Source organism: Pseudophryne corroboree, chromosome 3 (assembly GCF_028390025.1).
Source record: "Pseudophryne corroboree isolate aPseCor3 chromosome 3, aPseCor3.hap2, whole genome shotgun sequence".
Lineage (NCBI taxonomy): Eukaryota > Metazoa > Chordata > Amphibia > Anura > Myobatrachidae > Pseudophryne > Pseudophryne corroboree.
Genome location: NC_086446.1, coordinates 233701763 through 233726892, shown reverse-complemented (window position 1 = coordinate 233726892; position 25130 = coordinate 233701763). Strand labels below are relative to the sequence as shown.

The 25130-nt window shown below is 44.8% G+C and overlaps 1 long non-coding RNA gene across 6 annotated transcripts in view; it reads left to right on the top strand.

The window, feature by feature from the left end:
• The window catches only part of LOC135055176 (uncharacterized), a 158918-nt gene extending 136710 nt beyond the window's left edge, over positions 1-22208 (top strand). For 3 of the 6 annotated variants that reach the window (XR_010243671.1, XR_010243670.1, XR_010243668.1), the window contains 2 exons: positions 19359-19492; positions 20464-22205. This is a non-coding gene — a long non-coding RNA (uncharacterized LOC135055176). Of the gene's footprint in view, positions 1-6091; positions 6784-19358; positions 19493-20463 lie in introns of all 6 variants that reach the window. The other 3 variants (XR_010243669.1, XR_010243666.1, XR_010243667.1) reach the window with 2 other exon arrangements.
• The last annotated feature ends 2922 nt before the right edge of the window (positions 22209-25130 follow it).

The following is a 25130-nucleotide window of genomic DNA, read 5'->3' as shown; positions in this document are numbered from 1 at the left end:
GGAATGTTATTTCGTGGGTCCTGAAATAGTGCATTTTAATAAATAATACTAATAAAATAGTGTGATCCATACTTGCCTACTATCCTTACATGTCTGGGATACTTCCACACTTTGTGGATTTCTCCTGCACTCTTTGGAGAGTAGACCTCCCTCCTGGACTTTCCCAATGAAGTAGGTTTTGGGGCTTGATGACATGATTTTTGGTGAACCATGTCATCATAGCCTACCCCATTGCCCAATGCATGGGCATATATATAATGGGTGTTGGGTGTGCATGTGTATACACGGGCCACTTGGACCTGGGGGCCCACACTGACAAATCACCAGGAAAATTATATGGGGACCATATTATTTGGGCCAGATTTATCAGTGAGTGATATTCTTGTGATCACTCGCTACGAATGATAAATGGTGCTTCAGACAATCAGCTCCTAACTGTCATTTTTAAAACATATGACAGTTTGGAGTTGATTCATAATGAGTGATAACAAGTATATCACTCGAAGATAAATCTGCCCGCATTTTCCCAAAGATTTACACATGCGCAGTAGATAAATCATTTGTACAGGTGCTATATTCCTTGGAGATTGGCATTATGCAATTTATTAAAATAGAAATATACTGCATTGAGTCACACTTTTAATTCTAACATGCCTCTGATATTTGTAAATGCGCATAACTGTATTATAACCTTCGGAGGTCTCCGGAAGTCTCCATCCTCTCCTGAATGATCCCAGGTGCCCCCATACTTACCCATAGGAGAGGCCCTCTCTTTTTTGCCTTGGTGGGAAGGGCATGATCCCAGAGGAGGATGAGGAGGGTGCAGGCTGCAGACACTCAGTGCTGTTTGTACCACACCTGCTGGACTTCTGGGCAGCGAGCACTGAGTTGATATTGTGGTTTTGGAGTGAGGGGGGATGGTCAAGCGACAACAGATGGGTGCACTCTGTGTAAAGATGATGGGCGATGTAGTAGCCACTGTTCCCAACACACATATGAGGAGTGTATGCAATAGTACTCATACAAGATATCTAAACTCGAGCCTTGCTACACTTCCCACCTGCTGTGTGTGTGTGTGCGTGTGTGTGTATATATATATATATATATATATACACATCTACAGTTGCAAGAAAAAGTATGTGAACCCTTTGGAATTTCCTGGATTTGTGCATAAATTGGTCATAACAATAGACAAACACAGTCTGCTGAAACTAATACCACACAAACAATTATATGTTCTCATGTTTATATTGAACACACCATATAAACATTCACAGTGCAGGGTGGACAAAGTATGTGAACCCCTAGGCTAATGACTTCTCCAAGAGCTAATATGAGTCAGGCGTCAGCCAGCCTGGAGTCCAATCAATGAGTGAACCATACCTCGCAGAAAAGAGCTCTCAGAAGACATACGATTAAGAATTGTTGACTTGCATAAAGCTGGAAAGGGTTACAAAAGTATCTCTAAAAGCCATGATGTTCATCAGTCCACAGTAAGACAAATTGTCTATAAATGGAGAAAGTTCAGCACTGTTGCTACTCTCCCTAGAAGTGCACGTCCTGTAAAGATGACTGCAAGAGCACAGCGCAGAATGCTCAATGAGGTGAAGAAGAATCCTAGAGTGTCAGCTAAAGACTTACAGAAATCTCTGGCACATGCTAACATCTCTGTTGAGGAATCTACCATACGTAAAACACTGAACAAGAATGGAGTTCATGGGAGGATACCACGGAGGAAGCCACTGCTGGCCAAAAAAACCATTGCTGCACGTTTGAAGTTTGCAAAAGAGCATCTGAATGTTCCACAACAGTACTGGCAAAATATTCTGTGGGCAGATGAAACCAAAGTTGAGTTGTTTGGAAGGAACACACAACACTATAGGGGATCAGTCCGAGTTGATCGTAGCTGTGTTAAATTTAGCACAGCTATGATCAGGCACTCAGATATGTGGGGGGACGCCCAGCACAGGGCTAGTCCACCCCGCATGTCAGTGCTGCCGCCCCCGCAGAAATGCAAAAGCATTGCACAGCGCAAAACTTTTGCATTTAATGAGTAACTCCCGGCCAGCGCATCTCTTCACTGCCCGGGTCGCAGAGGCTGTGTGTGACGTCACACAGTCGCTGCGGCTCGCCCCTCCCAACGGTCCGGCCATGCCTGCGTTGGCAGGACCATGCCCCCTAAATGGCGGCTTAATGCCGCCGTCCAGCCCCCTACCGCCCAGTGACCACCTCTGCCTGTCAATCAGGCAGAGGCGATAGTTAGGCAACGACGGACTTCAGCCGTCTGGCATGCGCCGGCGCACTGCGGCACCGGCACATGCGCAGTTCCGACCCGATCGCTGCGCTGTGATAAACTGCAGCGAGTGATCGAATCGGAATGACCCCCTATGTGTGGAGAAAAAAAGGCACAGCACACCAACATCAAAACCTCATCCCAGCTGTGAAGTATGGTGGAGGGGACATCATGGTTTGGGGCTGCTTTGCTGCCTCAGGGCCTGGATAGATTGCTATGATCGACGGAAAAATGAATTCCCAAGTTTATCAAGACATTTTGCAGGAGAACTTAAGGCCATCTGTCCACCAATTGCAGCTCAACAGAAGATGGGTGATGCAACAGGACAAGACCCAAAGCACAGAAGTAGATCAACAACAGAATGGCTTCAACAGAAGAAAATACGCCTTCTGGAGTGGCCCAGTCAGAGTCCTGACCTCAACCCGATTGAGATACTGTGGCATGACCTCAAGAGAGCGATTCACATCAGACAACCCAAGAATATTGCTGAACTGAAATAGTTTTGTAAAGAGGAATGGTCCAAAATTCCCCCTGACCGCTGTGCAGGTCTGATATGCAACTATAGGAAACGTTTGGTTTAGTGATGAGCGGGTTCGGTTCGTCGGAATCCGAACCCCCCCGAACTTCACCCATTTTACACGGTCCCGAGGCAGATTCGAATCTTCCCGCCTTGCTCGGTTAACCTGAGCGCGCCCGAACGTCATCATCACGCTGTCGGATTCTCGCGAGATTCGGATTCTATATAAGGAGCCGCGCGTCGCCGCCATTTTTCACTCGTGCATTGGAATAGATAGTGAGAGGACGTGGCTTGCGTCCTCTCAGTTTTATTTAGGTGGTTGCAAATATCTGTGCTCACTGCTTTATTGTGGGGATTGGGGACCAGCAGTATTATATAGGAGGAGTACAGTGCAGAGTTTTGCTGACCAGTGACCACCAGTATTATACGTTCTCTGCCTGAAAAACGCTCCATATCTGTGTTCAGTGTGCTGCATATATCTGTGCTCACACTGCTTTATTGTGGGGACTGGGGACCACCAGTATTATATAGGAGGAGTACAGTGCAGAGTTTTGCTGACCAGTGACCACCAGTATTATACGTTCTCTGCCTGAAAAACGCTCCATATCTGTGCTCAGTGTGCTGCATATATCTGTGCTCATACTGCTTTATTGTGGGGACTGGGGACCACCAGTATTATATAGGAGGAGTACAGTGCAGAGTTTTGCTGACCAGTGACCACCAATATTATACGTTCTCTGCCTGAAAAACGCTCCATATCTGTGCTGCATTGTAGTATATAGTAGGAGTACAGTGCATAATTTTGCTGAACACCAGTTTATAATATATAGCAGTACGGTACAGTAGGCCACTGCTCTACCTACCTCTGTGTCGTCAAGTATACTATCCATCCATACCTGTGGTGCATTTCAGTTTTGCACAGTTTGCTGACCACCAGTATATAATATATAGCAGTACGGTACAGTAGGCCACTGCTCTACCTACCTCTGTGTCGTCAAGTATACTATCCATCCATACCTGTGGTGCATTTCAGTTTTGCACAGTTTGCTGACCACCAGTATATAATATATAGCAATACAGTACAGAAGGCCACTGCTCTACCTACCTCTGTGTCGTCAAGTATACTATCCATCCATACCTGTGGTGCATTTCAGTTGTGCGCAGTATATATAGTAGTAGGCCATTGCTATTGATACTGGCATATAATTCCACACATTAAAAAATGGAGAACAAAAATGTGGAGGGTAAAATAGGGAAAGATCAAGATCCACTTCCACCTCGTGCTGACGCTGCTGCCCCTAGTCATGGCCGAGTCGATGAAATGCCATCAACGTCGTCTGCCAAGGCCGATGCCCAATGTCATAGTAGAGAGCATGTAAAATCCAAACAACAAAAGTTCAGTAAAATGACCCAAAAATCAAAATTAAAAGCGTCTGAGGAGAAGCGTAAACTTGCCAATATGCCATTTACGACACAGAGTGGCAAGGAACGGCTGAGGCCCTGGTCTATGTTCATGGCTAGTGGTTCAGCTTCACATGAGGATGGAAGCACTCATCCTCTCGCTAGAAAACTGCAGTGCCACTCCTAGATGGGCCAGGTGTTTGTGTCGGCCACTTGGGTCGCTTAGCTTAATCACACAGCTACCTCATTGCGCCTCTTTTTTTCTTTGCATCATGTGCTGTTTGGGGACTATTTTGTTGAAGTGCCATCCTGTCTGACACTGCAGTGCCACTCCTAGATGGGCCAGGTGTTTGTGTCGGCCACTTGGGTCGCTTAGCTTAGTCACACAGCTACCTCATTGCGCCTCTTTTTTTCTTTGCATCATGTGCTGTTTGGGGACTATTTTTTTGAAGTGCCATCCTGTCTGACACTGCAGTGCCACTCCTAGATGGGCCAGGTGTTTGTGTCGGCCACTTGGGTCGCTTAGCTTAGTCACACAGCTACCTCATTGCGCCTCTTTTTTTCTTTGCATCATGTGCTGTTTGGGGACTATTTTTTTGAAGTGCCATCCTGTCTGACACTGCAGTGCCACTCCTAGATGGGCCAGGTGTTTGTGTCGGCCACTTGGGTCGCTTAGCTTAATCACACAGCTACCTCATTGCGCCTCTTTTTTTCTTTGCATCATGTGCTGTTTGGGGACTATTTTTTTGAAGTGCCATCCTGTCTGACACTGCAGTGCCACTCCTAGATGGGCCAGGTGTTTGTGTCGGCCACTTGGGTCACTTAGCTTAGTCATCCAGCGACCTCGATGCAAATTTTAGGACTAAAAATAATATTGTGAGGTGTGAGGTGTTCAGAATAGACTGGAAATGAGTGGAAATTATGGTTATTGAAGTTAATAATACTATGGGGTCAAAATTACCCCCAAATTCTATGATTTAAGCTGTTTTTGAGGGGGTTTTGTAAAAAAACACCCGAATCCAAAACACACCCGAATCCGACAAAAAATTTTCAGGGAGGTTTTACCAAAACGCGTCCGAATCCAAAACACGGCCGCGGAACCGAATCCAAAACCAAAACACAAAACCCGAAAAATGTCCGGTGCACATCACTAGTTTGGTTGAGGTTATTTCTGCCAAAGGAGGGTCAATCAGTTATTAAATCCAAGGGTTCACATACTTTGTCCACCCTACGCTGTGAATGTTTACATGGTATGTTCAATAAAAACATGAGAACATATAATTGTTTGTGTGGTATTAGTTTCAGCAGACTGTGTTTGTCTATTGTTGTGACTTAGATGAAGATCAGAACACATTTTATGTCAATTTGTGCACAAATCCAGGAAATTCCAAAGGGTTCACATACTTTTTTTTGCAACTGTATATATATATATATATATATATATATATATATTAACATAGGGGTTCCCAAGGGAGCTGTAGCAACAAACTCCTATGACCACAAATAAATTCCCAAATGATTTATTCACATATATAACAGATCCAAATTCGTATAAATACTTTATCAGCAATACATATAACACTACAAAAGCTAAAAAGCAATATACTGCTTTTTTTTTTTTACAATTATTACGTTTGATCTGGCAAGGAATTAATTTTTGTATGACGGCACCTATTATCTACAAACACATGGCTGCACCATGGGCAGTTCAGTCGCCCCGTCATATGCCAACATTTTCATGTTCATACAAGAAAAATAATTATTTTTATAAAACACACAGTACAATCAACATATCACCTGGTACACAAGGTATATAGATGATTGCTTTATGCTATGGAATGGAAATTCATAATTTTTTATTTTTTTAAAAAAAAAAACAGTAATTCATCCTAACGATGGAGACCATCAACCATCCTCCCTCTCCAATTAAATTCACTTTTGTGATAAGTCAGAAAATAATAAATTTCCTGAATGTGACAGTGACGATTAAAGACGGACCACCTGGAAACAGTCGTTTTCTATAAACCTACGGATAGAAACACTCTTCTTGACGCAAGCAGCCATCACTCCAAAGATTTAAAGCAAGGACTTCCTTACTCACAAATGCTAAGAATAGCACGAATAACCAGCAATGCAGAAGAACTACCGGCAGCATTGGATGTGGTCATCAATAAATTTAAGCAAAGAGGGTATGACTCAACACAGCTATCAAAAACTAAAGATAAAGTCTTGAAAATTCCCAGACGTGCACTGCTTCAAACCAGGGAACCAGCCGATGTTAAAAACAAATTCATTTGTTTTTCCACTACCAGTCCCATTATTCCAAGAGCCACTAAGGCCCTGTGGCCAATAGTTAAAACAAATCCAAATCTTTTTAGCTTTACACATACAGAGCCCATGACAAGTTTCAAGAGAAGTAGAAATTTTATGGACCACCTAGTTAAGGCAGACATCACAGATTACTCACCATCTCTAGGCATATTTGGATTTACAAAAAAAACAGGTTGCTACAGATGCGCATCCTGTACTACTTGCCATTATTTAATTCCTGGTGCTTCATTCAAACATCCGTGTAAGTACAAAATGTATGAAATTCGCCACATCTTGACCTGTTCTTCAAGATATGTAGTATACTACATCACAAGTATTACATTGGCATGACAAGTCACATGTTTAAAATAAGAATTTACTCACCGGTAATTCTATTTCTCGTAGTCCGTAGTGGATGCTGGGTACTCCGTAAGGACCATGGGGGTATAGACGGGCTCCGCAGGAGACTGGGCACTCTTAAAAGAAAGATTAGGTACTATATCTGGTGTGCACTGGCTCCTCCCTCTATGCCCCTCCTCCAGACCTCAGTTAGGGAAACTGTGCCCGGAAGAGCTGACATTACTAGGAAAGGATTTGGAATCCAGGGTAAGACTCATACCAGCCACACCAATCACACCGTACAACTCGTGATAACTATACCCAGTTAACAGTATGAACAATAACTGAGCCTCTCTCAACAGATGGCTCATACAATAACCCTTTAGTTAAGCAATAACTATATACATGTATTGCAGAGAGTCCGCACTTGGGACGGGCTCCCAGCATCCACTACGGACTACGAGAAATAGAATTACCGGTGAGTAAATTCTTATTTTCTCTGACGTCCTAGTGGATGCTGGGTACTCCATAAGGACCATGGGGATTATGCCAAAGCTCCCAAACGGGCGGGAGAGTGCGGATGACTCTGCAGCACCGAATGAGCAAACTCAAGGTCCTCCTCAGCCAGGGTATCAAACTTGTAGAATTTTGCAAAAGTGTTTGAACCCGACCAAGTAGCAGCTCGGCAAAGATGTAAAGCCGAGACCCCTCGGGCAGCCGCCCAAGAAGAGCCCACCTTCCTCGTGGAATGGGCTTTTACTGATTTAGGATGCGGCAGTCCAGCCGCAGAATGAGCTTGCTGAATCGTGCTACAGATCCAACGAGCAATAGTCTGCTTTGAAGCAGGAGCACCCAGCTTGTTGGGTGCATGCAGGATAAATAGCGAGTCAGTTTTTCTGACTCTAGCCGTCCTGGAAACATAAAGTTTCAGGGCCCGGACTACGTCCAGCAACTTGGAATCCTCCAAGTCCCTAGTAGCCGCAGGCACCACAATAGGTTGGTTCAAATGAAACGATGATACCACCTTAGGGAGAAATTGGGGACGAGTCCTCCATTCTGCCCTTTCCATATGGAAGATCAGATATGGGCTTTTACATGACAAAGCCGCCAATTCTGACACACGCCTAGTCCAAGCAAAGGCCAAAAGCATGACCACTTTCCACGTGAGATATTTTAGCTCCATGGTCTTAAGTGGCTCAAACCAGTGGGATTTTAGGAATCCAACACACGTTAAGATCCCAAGGTGCCACTGGAGGCACAAAAGGGGCTGAATATGCAGCACCCCTGTAACAACATCCGAACTTCAGGCAGTGAAGCCAGTTCTTTTTGAGAGAAAAAGGGATAGGGCCGAAATCTTGGCCTTTATGGATCCTAATTTTAGGCCCATAGTCACTCCTGACTGTAGGAAGTGCAGGAATCGACTCCCCTGGAATTCCTCTGTAGGGCCTTCCCGGCCAAACACCAAGCAACCTATTTTCGCCATATACAGTGAAAAAGTCTTGCTGTCACGTCTTTCCTAGCCTTTATCAGCGTAGGAATAACTGCATCCGGAATGCCCTTTTCCGCTAGGATCCGGCGTTCAACCGCCATGTCGTCCAACGCAGCCGCGGTAAGTCTTGGATCAGACAGGGTCTTTGTTGCAACATGTCCTGACTGAGAGGCAGAGGCCATGGGTCCTCTGAGAGCATTTCTTGCAGTTCCGGGTACCGAGTCCTTCTTGGCCAATCCGGAGCAAAGAATATTGTTCACACTCCTTCGTTTATTACAATTCTCAGCCCTTGGGTCTGAGAGGAAGAGGAGGGAATATATAGACCGACTGGAACACCCACGGTGTTACTAGTGCGACCACAGCTATCGCCTGAGAGTCCCTTGACCCAGCGTAAAACCTTTTTTATCTTTTTATTGAGGTGGGACGCCATGTAGTCCACCTGAGGCAGTTTCCATCAATTTGCAAAACTGCGTGAAGACTTCCTGATGAAGTCACCACTTTCCCGGGTGGAGGTCGTGTCCACTCCCGGAATGAACACTGCTGACAGTGCGCTTACTTGATTCTCCGCCCAGCGAAGAATTCTGGTGGCTTCTACCCTCGCCACCCTGCTCCTTGTGCCGCCCTGGCGTTTTACATGAGCCCCTGTGGTCTGACTGGATCAGAACCGGTTGGTCGCGAAGCAGGAACTCCGCTTGACTTAGGGCGTTGTATATGGCCCTTAGTTCCAGGATACTGATGTGAAGGCAAGTCTGTTGGCTTGACCACAAACCTTGGAATTTTCTTCCCTGTGTAACTGCCCCCCACCCTCGGAGGCTTGCATCCGTGGTCACCAGGACCCAGTCCTGAATGCTGAATCTGCGGCCCTCGAGAAGGTGAGCACTCCGCAGCCACCACAGGAGAGACACCCTGGCCCTGGGGGATAGGGTGATTAACCGATGCATCTGAAGATGTAATCCGGACCACTTGTCCAGTAAGTTCCATTGTCCTTGCATGGAACCAGCCGAAGGGGATGGCCTCGTATGATGCCATCATCCTTCCCAGGACTCGAGTGCAGTGATGCACTGACACCTGTTTTGGTTTTCAATAGATTCCTGACCAGTGTCATGAGCTCCTGAGCTCTCTCTATCGGGAGATAAACCCTCTTCTGGTCTGTGTCTAGGATCATGCCCAAGCGAGGCAGATGAGCTGTAGGAACCAACTGCGACTTCGGAATATATAGAATCCAGTCGTGTTGCCGTTTCACTTCCAGAGAAGGTGATACGCTGTCCAGCAACTGCTCTCTTGATCTCGCTTTTATGAGGAGATCATCCAAGTATGTGATAATAGTGACACCTTGCTTCCTCAGGAGCACCATCATATACGCCATTACCTTGGTGAAATTGGTAATGACAATCCCTTATGTCCCGATTCATTTCAGGCTTGCAATGACCGCTCTTAGCGATTCCACCTTGAACCTGAACCTTTTCAGGTATATGTTCAGGGATTTTAATTCAATATGGGTCTAACCGAACCGTCTGGTTTCGGGATTATAACATGGTCAAATAATAGCACCCTCTTGTTGAAGGAGGGGACCCTTGACCACCACCTGTTGAAGATACAATTTACGAATTGCAGTTAACACTGGCTCCCTCTCTTGGGGGGAAGCCCGCCGGGTCCTCGGTGAGGGGGCATCTTCTCACAGTCCAGCCTGTATCCCTGCGATACAATTTCTATTGCCCAGGGATCTAACAGGGAGTGAACCCACTTGTGGCTGAACTTACGAAGGCGTGTCCCCACCGGGCCTAGCTCCGCCTGTGGAGCCCCAGCGACATGCGGTGGATTTTTGTAGAGGCCGGGGAGGACTTCTGTTCCTGGGGACTAGCTGTGTTGTACAGCTTCTTTCCTCTGCCCCCGGCTCTGACAAGAAAGGACGCACCTCCGACTTTCTTGTTTCTTTATTCGAAAAGCTGCATTTAATAATGTCGTGCTTTCCTAGGCTGTGCAGGAATATAAGGCAAAATATCAGAATTACCAGCTATAGCGGTGGAGACCAGGCCCGAGAACCTTTCTCCACACAATCCTCAGCCTTCCATATGCCTCTTAAGTCGGCATCATCTGTCCAATGTATATTCTACAGGACACGTCAAGCACAAATCGACATAGCTTTTGTCTCTAGGACCCAGTATACTCATGTCCCTTTGGGCATGCTTTATAATTATATATCTATCACTTAAGACAGCATCTTAAAATATTTATATGTATACTAGGGTCTCAATCTCTGATGATAAGGTACCTGTCCACGCTGCCACAGCGCTATAAACCCATGCCGACACAATCGCCGGTCTGGGTAGTATACTAGAATGTGCACACTATCTGCAGGATCCCTGAGAATAGCTAGTGCAAACAGGACACCCAAGGGGAAGATTCTCAACACATCCTGGTGTTAGGCGCCGGGGTCCGCGATGTACTCGCGGCCCGGCGCCTAGCTACTAGGGATGCCGGGCGGGCTAGCCGCCGGGTCCCTAGCAACGCCGGGACGCCGTGCGCGCGTAGCCGCCGGCTCCCTAGCAACGCAGGGACGCCAGGCGCGCTGAGCCGCCCGAACCCTAGCAACGGGGAAGCCACGGGCGGACCGCGTTCCCCGTTGCAGGGTCAATCTAATCAATCACACACACACTTGTCTCTGCTCGTGCAGCCTGGCAGCTGCACGGCATGTTTGATAATATGGCTTGGAAACATCTGATTGGAGGACTCCTTGTTAAATACTTTCTCAGTGCTTCACACAGACGCTGGTAATAGCTTCCTGCATGCTGCTTAGGTTTGCTGAACGTCTGTTCCAGTCCTGCTGTGTCCGGTCATTCCTGTCTTCAGAGTTCCTGAATCGTGGAGTAGTCATCTCATCCCAAGAAGTATCTGGTCCTCTATTGTCCGCCACGGTCGCCAGAGAATCTCGTGTGGTGTTCGTGAGTTGCGGCTCTGCCGTGTGCTGCGGCTCAGCCCGCTTTATTGTTTTATTCTGTTTTCGGAGCATTTGCGGAGGGTTCCGCTTCCACAAGTCCTCTCCGGAACTCGGCGGTGCCGGGTAGGAGAGTGGACAAGTGGGTATTTTGGTTGTCCTTTTCCCTGGCGGTTTTTCCGCACATATTCTAGTTTAAGTTAGCTTGTAGCCCCTGGCCTTGTTGCTGAGTTAGAGGGCCCCTTGTTATCACCCTGTCTCGGATTTCCCTTTGTCTCCCATTAAGACCTGAGGGGGCATCGGAGTTGGTCAGACGTAATCCGCCCTTCAAACGCGGCTGCCATGGGCTCAAGCAACCATAGTCTCGCAAGGGATTTCTGACAGCACGGGCGAGACAACGGAGTTAGGGCGCAAGGGACTATTTTCCATTCCCGCTTCCTTTCCCAGCATTTCGTTCCAGTACTCAGGTCCTTGTTATAAAATCTCCTCAGACCAGAGTGCTGGAATCATAACATTATTACCGGCCCAAAAACAAAATTTAAAATTAAACAGGGTTTAATTTTTTTCTCATTCAGTTTTTGTGAGAGTTTATCGGCCTCATGAATCCGTCAGGTTTAGGGCCGAATCCCGGTCAGCTCTTAGTAAACCAGATACAAGAACTTACTCAGATGGTTCAGGATCTTTCTCTTCGGGTGAGATCGCAGGAAGATCTTTTGCGAGCCTCCCCGAAGGTAGTCCCTGAACCAAAGATGCATTTGCCCAACCGTTTTTCCGGTGATAGAAAATAATTTTTTAATTTTCAAGAATCCTGTAAACTTTATTTTAGTTTAAGACCAACATCCTCTGGTAATGAATTTCAGCGGGTTGGGCTTATTATTTCTTTACTCCAGGGGGATCCTCAGACCTGGGCATTTGGTTTAAGAGCAGAGGATCCTGCATTGTTATCTGTAGACGCCTTTTTTAAGTCTTTAGGGCTCTTGTATGATGACCCAGATAGAGAGGCGTCCGCTGAGAGTCAGCTGCGCGCTCTCAAACAAGGAAGAAATCCTGCGGAGGTTTATAGTACTGAATTTCGCCGTTGGTCGAACGACTGTGGCTGGAATGACCCTGCCCTGCGCTGTCAGTTTCGCCTCGGTTTATCTGAAGCTATAAAAGACAGCCTCCTGAGACTCTCGATAAACTCATGGAGCTTGCTATAAAGATTGATCGCCGTCTCCGAGAGCGGAGGGCTGAAAGAGGAGCACTTGTAAGGCCTAGTCCTTGTGTATATTCCATTCCAGAGGACGTCGAGGAGCCCATGCAGATGGGTCTCTCCCGGCTGTCTCCTGAAGAAAAAACCAGAAGACAAAATTCCGGTCTTTGTTTATACTGTGGTTGTAAGGGACATTTTGCTCGTAATTGCCCGAACAAGTCGGGAAACGCTTTGACCAAGTGAATTGTGAGGGGGTTCACTTAGGTCTGCAGCTTATCTCCTCTAACAACTCTCTCTTAGTTCCTGTTAAAGTTTCCTTTGGCAGCCTCAGTTCTTTGGTGTCTGCTTTTGTCGACAGTGGAGCTGCAGGAAACTTTATGGATTTAACTTGGGCTAAGGCCTTAGGCATTCCGCAGTTACCATTAGATAGATGTGTCACCATGCACGGCTTAGATGGGGGTCGGATTTCTAATGGCATAATTACTCACCGTACACCTCCAGTAGTACTTACCGTAGGAGCCTTACATTCCGAAAATATTGAATTTTACCTTACACATTGCCCGGCAGTTCCTGTTGTTCTGGGTCACCCTTGGCTGGCCTTTCATAATCCCACCATTGATTGGCGGTCCGGGGAGATTTCCCAATGGGGTACATTTTGTGCTAAGGAATGTATTTCGTATCCAGTCAGAGTTGCAGCAATCATTCCAGAGCTCATTCCTGTGGAATACCAAGAGTTTGCCGATGTCTTCTCTAAAGGCAATGCGGACATTCTGCCTCCCCATCGGCCTTATGATTGTACGATTGAGCTAGTTCTAGGTGCCACGTTGCCAAAGGGGAGATTATATGCTTTGTCCGGGCCAGAAACTACGGCCATGAATAATTATATTCAGGAAAGCCTAAAGAAGGGATTTATTAGACCATCAAAAAGTGCAGGTTTTTTCTTTGTGGAGAAAAAAGATGGCTCGCTTAGACCATGCATTGATTTTAGAGCCCTGAATAAGATCTCCGTTAAAAACACCTATCCTTTGCCGTTGATTTCTGTACTTTTTGATCAATTACGTTCTGCTGTGATTTTTTCTAAAATTGACCTTAGAGGAGCTTACAACCTCATCCGAATTAAATCTGGGGATGAGTGGAAGACGGCTTTCAGCACTCAGTCGGGTCACTACGAATACCTGGTGATGCCGTTCGGCCTGTCTAACGCTCCGGCAGTTTTTCAAGACCTTATTAACGATGTTCTCCGTGACTTCTTAGGGAAATTCGTGGTCGTTTATTTAGACGACATCTTGATTTTTTCTGAATCAATGGAACAACATGTTACCCAGGTGCGTCTGGTTCTTCAAAAGTTACGTGAGAATCATTTATATCCCAAGCTGGAGAAGTGTGATTTTCACGTCACGGAAGTATCTTTTTTAGGGTACATAATTTCTCCTCAGGGATTTTCCATGGAACCAAAGAAGCTCCAGGCCATCCTTAATTGGGCGCAACCCACTAATTTAAAAGCAATTCAGCGCTTTTTAGGGTTTGCGAATTATTATAGGAGGTTTATTCATTCTTTTTCTGACCTGGTTGCTCCCATAGTAGCTCTGACAAAAAAAGGGGCGGATCCTACCAACTGGTCGCATGAAGCCGAATTGTCCTTCCAGGCCTTGAAACAAGCCTTTGTCTCGGCTCCAGTCCTCAGACATCCTAATCCGGAATTGCCTTTTGTTGTGGAGGTTGATGCCTCAGAGGTTGGAGTGGGGGCTGTCCTTTCTCAAGAGGACCCGGAGTCTCTGGAGTTACATCCTTGTGCCTTTATGTCCAGGAAATTCTCCTCCGCTGAATCCAACTATGATGTTGGTAATCGGGAGTTACTGGCGGTGAAATGGGCTTTTGAGGAGTGGAGGCATTGGCTGGAGGGAGCTAAACATACAATTTCGGTTTTTACTGACCATAAGATTGAGAACCTGCAATATATTGAGTCAGCTAAACGGCTTAATGCTCGGCAGGCACGTTGGGCATTATTTTTTACTCGTTTCAGGTTTATAATTACTTTCAGGCCTGGTTCCAAGAATACAAAAGCTGATGCCCTGTCACGTAGCTTTCTTCCGGTTCACAATAGCAATCCTGTTGTTACCTCCATACTTCCATCTTCGGTCATCCGGGCAGGCCTCACTCAGGATTTATTTACCCAGTTAAACCAGCTTCAACACCAAGCTCCTAGACTTACTCCTGCTGGTCGTCTTTATGTCCCTGAATTTTTGAGAGCCACTGTTTTAACTGAATTTCATGACAGCAAGGTCTCAGGGCATCCGGGAATCACTAAGACATTGGAGTTAGTCTCTCGTTAAGTGTGGTGGCCTTGTCTTTCTAAAGACGTTAAGGAATTCGTTCATTCATGTCAGGTTTGTGCACAGCATAAGGTTCCTCGTTCGTTGCCTATCGGGCAACTCATGCCTTTAGCTGTTCCTCTCAGGCCATGGTCTCATATTTCCATGGATTTTGTGGTTGACCTTCCCCTTTCAGCCGGATTCCGAGTCATTTGGGTGGTAGTGGACCGTTTTAGTAAAATGGCTCATTTTGTTGCTCTTCCCCGATTGCCTTCTGCTCAAGGGTTGGCAGTTTTGTTCCTCCACCATGTGTTCAGGCTTCATGGGTTGCCCACTGATATTGTTTCTGACCGGGGTCCACAATTCATCGCACAATTCTGGAAATGTTTTTGTGCCTCATTGAAGATGACACTATCGTTAACATCTGGTTACCACCCACAGTCTAACGGGCAAACCGAACGAGTCAACCAGTCATTAAAACAATATTTGCGTCTGTATTCAGCCAAACTCCAGAATAATTGGTCTGAGTTTCTCCCTTTGGCTGAATTTGCTTACAATAACTCTTGTCATTCCTCCACCAAAGAGTCTTCGTTCTTTTCAGTTTTTGGTTTTCACCCCAGAGCCAATTCTTTTTTTCATCATTCTCCAGTCTCCTCGCTAACCTTGACCTCCCATCTCAGAGCAATTTGGAAAAAAGTGCACCTTGCTCTCAGGAAAGCGGCCTTCCGAGTGAAGAAATTTTCTGACAGGCTCCGACGTCCTTGCACTTTTAAGGTGGGAGATAAGGTGTGGTTGTCGACTCGCAACATCAGGCTTCGACAATCCTCGGCTAGACTGGGACCCAAATTTATTGGACCGTTTCTTATTATTAAGAAGGTCAACCCAGTTGCCTTCCGGCTACGTTTACCAAAATCTCTTAAAATTGGAAATACTTTTCATTGTTCCCTGTTGAAACAATACGTTTCTTCCAGCAGATTTCCTCGGAGGATCTCTCAGGGTAGATCTCCAGTGGATGTACGGGGACAACAGGAATTCTTGGTAGAGAAAGTTCTTGACTCTAAATTGTCCCGGGGTCGGCTTTATTTTTTAGTTCACTGGAAAGGCTATGGTCCGGAGGAAAGGTCTTGGGTCCTGGATAAGGATCTTCATGCCCCTAGGCTCAAGAGGGCATTTTTTCGAGAATTTCCTCAGAAACCTGGCTTTAGGGGTTCCTTGACCCCTCCTCAAGGGGGGGGGGGTACTGTTAGGCGCCGGGGTCCGCGATGTCCTTGCAGCCCAGCGCCTAGCTACTAGGGACGCCGGGCGGGCTAGCCGCCGGGTCCCTAGCAACGCCGGGACGCCGTGCGCGCGTAGCCGCCGGCTCCCTAGCAATGCAGATGACGCCAGGCGTGCTTAGCCGCCCGGACCCTAGCAACAGGGACGCCACGGGCAGACCGCATTCCCCGTTGCAGGGTCAATCTAATCAATCACACACACACTTGTCTCTGCTCGTGCAGCCTGGCAGCTGCACGGCATGTTTGATAATATGGCTTGGAAACATCTGATTGGAGGACTCCTTGTTAAATACTTTCTCAGTGCTTCACACAGACGCCGGTAATAGCTTCCTGCATGCTGCTTAGGTTTGCTGAACGTCTGTTCCAGTCCTGCTGTGTCCGGTCATTCCTGTCTTCAGAGTTCCTGAATCGTGGAGTAGTCATCTCATCCCAAGAAGTCTCTGGTCCTCCATTGTCCACCACGGTCGCCAGAGAATCTCGTGTGGTGTTCGTGAGTTGCGGCTCTGCCGTGTGCTGCGGCTCAGCCCGCTTTATTGTTTTATTCTGTTTTCGGAGCATTTGCGGAGGGTTCCGCTTCCACAAGTCCTCTCCGGAACTCGGCGGTGCCGGGTAGGAGAGTGGACAAGTGGGTATTTTGGTTGTCCTTTTCCCTGGCGGTTTTTCCGCACATATTCTAGTTTAAGTTAGCTTGTAGCCCCTGGCCTTGTTGCTGAGTTAGAGGGCCCCTTGTTATCACCCTGTCTCGGATTTCCCTTTGTCTCCCATTAAGACCTGAGGGGGCATCGGAGTTGGGCAGACGTAATCCGCCCTTCAAACGCGGCTGCCATGGGCTCAAGCAACCATAGTCTCGCAAGGGATTTCTGACAGCACGGGCGAGACAACGGAGTTAGGGCGCAAGGGACTATTTTCCATTCCCGCTTCCTTTCCCAGCATTTCGTTCCACTACTCAGGTCCTTGTTATAAAATCTCCTCAGACCAGAGTGCTGGAATCATAACACCTGGCCCTAGTGGGGAAAGGATACAGCCTGAGAATTCTCTTGTGGGAAGCTGCCGTCTCTTGTCTGGAGATTCCCGCTCTTTTTCCTCATGAGAGGAGGGAAATTTACCTCAGCATTCTTCCCCTTAACATGTGTACTCTCGTGTCAGGGATATCAGTGATATGCAAATCATCTTTTATTCCAATAATCATATATTGAATATCTTTTAGCCCTCTTGGCTGTAACTTTGCATTATCGTAGTCGACAGTGGAGTTAAACTCTGTGTCGATACTTTGTTATTTTGGATAGTGAGCATAGAGAGACTCTGAAGGACTCTGTGACATAGGGACAGACCAGGGTAGATTTCCTTTCTGTTCCCTAACCTTTTGTGCAATAATTTTACCTCAGCACTTACACATATCCAAACAGGTGTCGGCGTTGTTGACGGAGACACCCTCCCACACACTTATCCGCTCTATCACCTCCTTAGAGGAGCCTTTTACCTTAGACATGTCGACACACGTGTACCGACACACCACACACACAGGGGATGCTCTATTTGAAGACAGTTCCCCCACCAGGCCCTTTGGAGAGACAGAGAGAGAGTATGCCAGCACACACCACAGCACTATATAATACAGGGATGTACACTATACTGAGTGATTTTTCCCCTATAGCAGCTTATATACACAGTTTTGCGCCTAAATTTATGTGCCCCCCCTCTCTTTTTTACCCTTTGTGTACCGGGATAATGCAGGGGAGAGCCTGGGGAGCTTCCTTCCAGCTGAGCTGTGAAGAGAAAATGGCACCGGTGTGCTGAGGAAGAAGGCCCGGCCCCCTCAGCGGCGGGCTTCTGTCCTTTTATGTACTTTAATGGCGGGTGTTAATGCACATATACAGTTTATCAGACTGTATTATGTGCTTTTCGCCAAGTAAGGTAATCTAATTGCTGCCCAGGGCGCCCCCCCAGCGCCCTGCACCCATCAGTGACCGGAGTGTGTGGTGTGCTAAGGGAGCAATGGCGCACAGCTGCAGTGCTGTGCGCTACCTTAATGAAGACCGGAGTCTTCAGCCGCCGATTTACAACTTCTCTTCGTTCTTCTGGCTCTGCAAGGGGGACGGCGGCACGGCTCCGGGACCGGACGACCGAGGACTGGGCCTGTGTTCGATCCCTCTGGAGCTAATGGTGTCCAGTAGCCTTAGAAGCCCAAGCTAGCTGCAAGCAGGTAGGTTCGCTTCTCTCCCCTCAGTCCCACGTAGCAGTGAGTCTGTTGCCAGCAGATCTCACTGAAAATAAAAAACCTAACAAATACTTTCTTTTCTAGGAAGCTCAGGAGAGCCCCTAGGGTGCATCCAGCTCTGGCCGGGCACAGATACTAACTGAGGTCTGGAGGAGGGGCATAGAGGGAGGAGCCAGTGCACACCAGATATAGTACCTAATCTTTCTTTTAAGAGTGCCCAGTCTCCTGCGGAGCCCGTCTATACCCCCATGGTCCTTACGGAGTACCCAGCATCCACTAGGACGTCAGAGAAAGAGAGAATGGCACTGCACTGTTCAGCTATCTTTAAAGCGTTATCAGGGGAAACAGTGGACCAACCAGTGGCGCATCATTACAGACTCAATCATCATTCTTTATCACAGTTATGTTACCAAATTATCGATCAGATGCCACAGATGCCGAGAGAAGGAGACAAGTTGATAGCATCAAACAAACTGGAATCCAAATGGATTTTCAAATTAGTCACTATACAACCTACCGATCTCACTGACAACATTAATTGGAACACTTTCTAATGGTTACATGATACAATATTTGAACAGCGTTCTTCCTAACACTGCAGGACAGTTTTGGTTTGTGTATAGTATCATCATGGACATAGTCCAAAGTGGAATTATTAAGTCTTCAGTTTGCCACATCCATGTTGGATCATTCATACAGCACCCACAGAACAGAGTATTTAAGCATTATAATGATTATTACATTTTCATAGCTACACATATATAACAGCACCCATCAGTCACTCCTGGAGCCGCATTGTATATAATCATAACACAGGACATTTACTTTAACAAATTTCAGCGGTCCTTACAGTAAATGGTTAATAGAGGTAAGTGACTGGTGTGTATCTGTTATAGGAATTGTTCTTTGAATAAGCAATTTCTCTGTTTATATATAAACTTCTCCATTATTCTAGTTTAAATATGTATTTCCATAGTGCATCATTGTTTATACCTGTATTCACAACTTAGCCCATCACGTAATGTTCTATTCCCCACAGAGCTTTTTTAAGCTGCATGTCATTATTTTTATTACACAGATCTGCCGCCGGAGACCAGGGAGGCTTCCCTGGTTGTCAAGACAACCGGAATCAGCCAATGGTGGGCGTCGCCAGAAATACATCATCGGAAGGGGGAAACGCCTACCCTGGCCACTTCCACACAGGGGTATAAGGTAAGATGTTTACACACACCTGTTTTTTTCTTTAATACAGGTTGAGCATTCCATATCCAAAATGCTTGGGACCAGAATTATTTTGGATATTGGATTTTTCCGTATTTTGGGATAATTGCATACCATAATGAAATACAGTATCATGGCGATGGGACCCAAGTCTAACCACAGAATGCATTTATGTTTCATATACACCTTACACACACACAGCCTGAAGCTAATTTTAGCCAATATTTTTAATAACTGCATTAAACAAAGTTTGTGTACATACACACAATTCATTTATGTTTCAAATACACCTTATACACACAGCCTGAAGGTCATTAAATACAATATTTTTAACAACTTTGTGTATTAAACAAAGATTGTGTACAGTGAGCCATCATAAAACAAAGGTTTCACTATTTCAGTCCTACTCAAAAAATTCTGTATTTCGGAATATTTGGATATGAAATACTCAACCTGTATTGGTTATATCGCAGTAGTCATGTTAGACTACAACAGCCTTGCCTCATCCTGATGACGGGACCACTTAGGGTCTGGAAACGAGCCGTTGATGTATAGACAGGCTGTGCATTATCATATGCTGTTATCTTTTATTACCATGTTTACAAAGCATTAAAGGAGCTTTTTTTCACTAAGTCTGGAGTGACGAGCAGTTTGCTACACTAGCAACAGTGGAACTATATATATATATATATATATATATATATATATATATATATATATGATGCAGGGAGTGTGGTGCACATGGCCACTAGGTTCAGAGAAGCCCACACCTCACACCCTGCACCCATTGCAGTTACCTCCTAGCCATCCTGCTGCCACCAGCACCATTATTCCATTGATATCCTAGGAAATATGGCACCAGCACCATATTTCTGAAGAAATCACCAGAAATTTGAGATACTGTATTGCCAAAGATACTGGTGAATTATTAAAATTGTGATGTTTTGCCAATTTTCTTCCAGGAGTCCAAGGGACATCTGCATTCAGGTCCCTTCAGTTTTAAATCGTCATGAGAACTCTGGATCTTTTACCATTTTGGACAGATGATATTGTGTAACTTTAAGGCCAAGTAAATAAATTCTATTGGCCCTAATCAGTTCCTGTGACAGATGACCTCACACAGATAGTGACAACAGTCTCCATCAAACTGCGTTTTCAACTGGAAACATCTAAATTCTGGACAATCTGAGTCGTTCTAAAGTGGAGATTTATCCAACCTTTTAAAGACAAGTGGAGACATTACTCATAGTAACAAATCAGATTCTAGCCATCATTGTATAAACTGTATTAGACAAATGATAGAATCTGATTGGATGCTATGAGTAACACTTCCACTTGTCCTCTTTAGAAGGTCTTGGAGCTTCCAACTCACTTGTGCCATACAGTAAATACATGCAAACTCATATAACAGTATAAAAACTCATGTAACGGTATATACAGTATAACACTGTGCACCAATGTAAGACTGGACTGCATGGTCTTTTTCTGGAAATATTTTTTAGTTACTCACATAAAGATGCTGATTTTGGAAATGGTATGTCTAAGCATACACAGCAAAATGATATGAGTTAACAGCTCAACTATATAATGTACAAAATGACAAGAGAACTAATAAAATCAGAAAGAAACAGATGCACAATAATTGACAATTTATGCCCTGAGAGAGCAACACTTCAACATTTTTAGTATATACTGAAGATGTTGTTCCTGTGAGACAGTGATTTTATAAAGGATGTATTATATGATGGGTAATCATGACTCCCATAGACAGCTGTATCTCACTATACTAGACTCAGAATGGTGCATTTCAAACTAAGCAACCTAACACACCCTTTATGAAGACCCATTTCAAAATAAAGATAGCAAAATGGTACCTTTTTCCCGTGATATCTAATCTGTGTTCATATTTTAAATGTGAATACAACATTAAAATTAATTTTATATTATCCCTATTTCCAATATATAACTTGAAGTTACATGTTAGGCCACATAGGAGGAAGAGGCACATGGACAGCCGGTATGCCGCCCCTCGGTACACACTGAAACCCATTATTCCCCCATATGTAGCATCAGACCTACAGCAGACTGCAATGTATCAAAAAAGTTTGACTTGCACCGCCTTTCAAAGCACATGCAGGTTATATTAAATGTAAATTAATTTAATTATGCAAAATCTCTTGTTTATTTTAATTTTTTCGTGTTCCTAAATCCATAGAACGGAATTATACAAATAAATGATTATATACATATTTGAAAATATTCCAGTGAATTAGAATATTTTAATTGTGATATCAGGTCATTTTTTAATTAGCTTAGCAATCCACTTTCCTTTGCCATTGGCGTTCTTCAAAGTGACATTTTACTTTCCCATAGACTTTTGAACACCATGCCTCAATCACTCTGCATTCAGACGGGTGTATGTAAAATTCCATTCAGACACACTACGGGAGAATGCTTTGTTTTTACCAAAGCTCATATTGATTACACAAAATGTGTTAATGAAAATAATTACAATTAAGCTTCACAAAGAGCAGTTCTTTTATGTGTTGATGAGATTGTACCATACTCAATGGTAGACAATTAACTCATGACAAAATTAATGTGCAGAATTTAGAAAGCTACATCTGAATTAAAAACTTTGGATTTTTTTTGTGTGTTCACCATTTAACAAAGAATAAAGATAACATTCATAAACTTTAAATTTTCTTCTGTAGAGGACTAAATTTGTCTGTTGTTTGACTCATTTATTTACTTTGCCTGTTACAAGGAAGATTTTCAATTTGTTTAATGTTTTCTTGGCAAATAAATATATAAAAAAAACATTTTTTTTCAGCTGCGAAAACATGTTTTTCAAGAAGAAAGTTCTACACTGTCTGGAAAACTAGCCAAGATTTTATTTTATTTTATGGCAAATCATTAACTCTAAAACAAGTATCCAAATAATGAGAAGTGAGACAGCCAATTAGCAGCTTGCTTTACAAGAACACTGAAACTGTCGTTTTCTGTAACTAGAGCAGTATACACATTTCTGTTTAAGTATAACTGTTAGAAATGTATAGCTGAAAGCTATTTTCTGTGGATAATATGTTCTCAGTCGTTTTTACTGTTCTCTTGGAGAGATTTCGACTGATATTGTTTTTATTGTTGCTCCCCCCCCCCCCCTCCCCACCTGTTTCACTGTACTGCAAACAATATATGTTTGTTATTACTAGCTGATAATGCTGTCTAGGTAGCTTGAGACTTACCAGTTAATGAAACAAACTATATCATAAAGTGAGACCTTGGCGCTCTAGTAAAATCACACTGGGCCAAATGTGCTTGCAAAGGCATTTGGGTCTATTTATGAAACTGTGGTAAGTGTAATTTGTTTTATTGCTGCTTATTGCAATGTTATTGCTGGTGCCAAACTCTGTCTGCATATAAGGTGATGGATAAACAGCTATTTTTCACCAGCTATAGGGCTTTTTGCACATTGATAAATCAGCCACTTGACCTGGTTTGGTCTAGCCTAACATTTACAGTGTTTATTTTTAGCCCCAGATACTTGATATGCTTATCTGGGTTTTGTGTTGGGTAAGAGGGTAGTTTATGCAGACCCTGTATTGTCCCATGGGTTGTAAGATTGGGGGTATCTTCTATACACTAATGCTCTGCCCAGCACGCCAAATGCACAAGCATATCATTGGCAATGTGACCCCACACCCACTAGGACATGGCGAAGCATCAACGTTGGGAGGTATGATTTATCACGGTCACACAATTAGCTGGTTAACAGGGAACAGCGAGTGCTGGTTAATGGGATGTTTTCCAACTGGGCCTCAGTATTCAGTGGAATACTGCAAGAGTCCGTACTTGGGCCACTACTGTTCAACATATTTATGAATGACCTAGTAGCAGGTCTGGAAAGCACAGTGTCAGTTTTTGCGGATTATACTAAACTGTGTAGGATAATTAATTTAGACGAGGATGTTGAGTCTCTACAGAATGACTTATTTAAATTACAAGTTTGGGAAAATAAATGAAGAATGAGGTTCAATATAGAAAAATGTAAAGTTATGCACTTTGGTACTAAAAACAAACATGCAGTACATCCTATAAATTAAATGGGGAAAATGTAATGAAAATGGTGGTTGAAAGAGATTTGGGGGTGTTCATTGATAATAGACTAAGTAGCAGTACACAATGTCAAAATGCAGCAACAAAGGCTATGAAGGTGATAGCATGCATAAAACGGGGAATAGAGACAAGGAATGAGAGTATAATCCTCACTCTGTATAAATCATTGGTATGGCCACACCTTGAATACTGTATACAGTTCTGGGCACCACACTATAAAAAGGATATCTTGGAACTGGAAAGGGTTCAAAGGCTAGCCACTAAATTGATTAAGGGGTTGGAGGCACTGGATTATCAGGAAAGGATTAGTAAATTAGGTATGTTTACACTAGAAAAGAGGCGTCTAAGAGGAGACATTATTAATATTTATAAATATACTGTATAAAGGGACAATACATGGAGCTATCAGGAAATTTGTTTATTGAATAATCTTTACACAGGACATGCGGGCATAAGAGGTTAGAGGAGAGAAAATGTCATACCCAGTGTAGGAAAGGGTTCTTTACAGTAAGCAGTAAGGATATAGAATTCTCTGCCAGAGAAGGTTGTAATGGTGGACTCAGTCTCTATATTTAAAAATGGATTCGATAAATTTCTAACTGAAAAAGATATCCAAAGTTATAGCATTTCAAATTATTGCATTTTAGAAACAGTGCAAATTAAAGTGTTAGATATATTAAAAAATAAAGCAATCGGGGTGCGTGGCTTAGCTGGAGTAGAGAGCAGACGTGTCTCTGCTGGCCTCTTCTCTCCAGACTTCATAATCCTTCCATTTGGGGTGTTCATCCCCTGTGTTCACTCTCTGGGGGATCCCCTTCCCATCCCTGTGGGCCTCCTCAGCCCTGCTGTGCCTGCCGCAGAGCGGTTTTCACTGCTCTCGTAGGTTGCGGCCTACACTCTCCCGGAAGCCGGGGACTCGTGTACTCACGGCGCCCGCGATTTGAGCTCCGTGGCGGGGACACGGCGCCGGGAAGCAGCGCGGACCCCTCACACGCTGCCCGGACCCTCCAGAAGCCTTCCCCTGACCCCCAGGGTAGACTCCCTCTGAAGCAGCTGGTCGGGGAGACGCCTGGAAGTAGGGGACAGCGATAGACCTGAAGCCCAGGGAGACGCGGCGGCCATCTTTGTCCATATCGGAAGTGCTGGATTTGAGGTAGCAGTGTGCCTATACAGTGTGGGGGTCCCTGGACTGGGGCTTCACTGGGACTGGTGGCCCTCTGGTACTGTTCTCCCCCTGTTCTCCCTCTGGGGTCCCTGTAAAGAGATCTGTGCATTTTCTGTTGTGGGGAGAAATAGCCTTTTTCTCGGCACTATTATCTTCTACTATAACTGTCCCACCTAGTGGTCCCTGAGTGTGATAGCATACATTTTTTCACACAGTGTGCTGGATATATAATACATATTGCTCTGCAGACTTCATAGGACCGCAGATATCCCGGCACCTGCTGAGACGATCGTCCGCGATGTCCCCATGGTTGAATAACCAAGATATTATGAAGTGACCGCTCTGAGA